The sequence below is a fragment of the Priapulus caudatus genome, unplaced genomic scaffold (genome assembly GCF_000485595.1).
Source record: "Priapulus caudatus unplaced genomic scaffold, Priapulus_caudatus-5.0.1 Scaffold26, whole genome shotgun sequence".
NCBI classification, from domain to species: domain Eukaryota; kingdom Metazoa; phylum Priapulida; class Priapulimorpha; order Priapulimorphida; family Priapulidae; genus Priapulus; species Priapulus caudatus.
Genome location: NW_014577087.1, coordinates 85,282 through 86,918, shown reverse-complemented (window position 1 = coordinate 86,918; position 1,637 = coordinate 85,282). Strand labels below are relative to the sequence as shown.

The window sequence follows — 1,637 nt, the reverse complement described above, 5'->3', positions numbered from 1 at the left end:
TCGTGAATCACTTCACTATATATTCACTTCCGTCGCTGAAGTAAAATGTCGAATGAATGTATTCGCTCTACATCTATACGTGGCATACATGCAGCTCTGCTGCCGCAAACTATAGTCTAGCTAATATATAAACGTCTAAATACTGGTCTAAATAATAAATAACTAATTAAAAAACATACAAGGCACACGTGGGTGCAGCAACGAGGAAACCGTATAACCAGTTAAACTTTCTCGTACAGCGACGTCAGTCGGCTTGATGATGTTCGCACGGATATACATCGAAATAGATCTAATAATTGCGCTTGGTAACGTTTGTTGACAACTTTTGGTATTTCATGCGTAGGTCTTCAGCAATTAATAATCTGTCGATATGGACGACCGAGCTTTACATCGCCTGCAGCAAAGCGAGACAATTTTAGAATCCACTCTACAGGACGTCCAAATCGGATTTTTGTAGATACTCTCTTAATCACACTAAATTGGCTCGAAAAAACGCGTATGCTGAACAGAGAACACGGTGAGCAGAATTGTAGTTTTTGTACCAGCTTGACCGTAAGTGAACCGGCGTACATTTTAAGGAAGGAATTTCTAGGAAGTCAATTAAAACTAGTCACAGACCGCTATATTACCGCATGTCTAACGTACACGTACTTCAATCCCATTCTTGTAATCCTCAGTATATCCGTTCTAATTTTAATCCAATAAACATTAATCCAAATTGATCGTGGAATGATGACTAATTAAATCTTCTAATTATTATTAATGGAGAACTAGACGCGCCGTCTGAAATAGCTATAGTTATTCCCTCAAGTTCGCGTAAACTCAATTCTGGGTAAAATTCGATCTAAAAATAATTATAAACGCTGGAACAAAAATGATTGCGAACGTGTTTATCCTCGACGTACAACAATGCTTCACACACATACTGCCCGCATAACTTGGCAGATCGCCGCATGATTTATTTCTCCTCTTCGAAGATTTTTTATCGCTTACAAGCACTAACCTAACAGAATTAATGAACATCTGAGCGCGACAGCGGCATCTAGCGGCATGTTATGGCTAGCGGCATCTTACACGCACGCATTCAGCCATCGAGTGTGAACAAAAGCGATCAGCTCTGCCTTGTCGCACCGTCTTATAGTCGCTGTCGACGTTGTTGCTGTTGTTTTGACGCAAGAACGATGACGACAACGATGACGATATCCATATCGATCTTTTGAAAATTCGAACTGAACAACTTCCGCAGGATATCCGGCGTGAACGTCGGCTGGGTGCCGACGACTCCATGACAACCATTTTAATTAGCATAACGACGTTATCGGTTTATTTAATTACACGCCCTTGCAATTTCGACTCAGTAATCCTCCTGTTCTCGAAATTAAAAAAATAATACGAAAAATAATACGGGGTCGAGTAGGTATCTGTTTGGATACTCCCTTACGAACCGCATGAGGTATTCGTGCACGTCGGGGACACACACGCGCGCACACACGCGCGCGCGCGCACGCACACGCGCGCGCGCACACACACGCACGCACGCACGCACACACACATACGCACGCACGCACGCACGCACGCACGCACGCACGCACGCACGCACGCACGCACGCACACACACACACACACACACACACACA

General features: G+C 43.7%; 1 long non-coding RNA gene across 1 annotated transcript in view; it reads right to left on the bottom strand.

Annotated features, from left to right (window-relative positions):
• Window positions 1–280: 280 nt before the first annotated feature.
• LOC106814468 overlaps window positions 281–1,637 on the bottom strand; it is a 44,463-nt gene continuing 43,106 nt past the window's right edge. The window contains exon 3 of the long non-coding RNA XR_001394609.1: window positions 281–394. This is a non-coding gene — a long non-coding RNA (uncharacterized LOC106814468). The remainder of the gene's footprint in view (window positions 395–1,637) is intronic.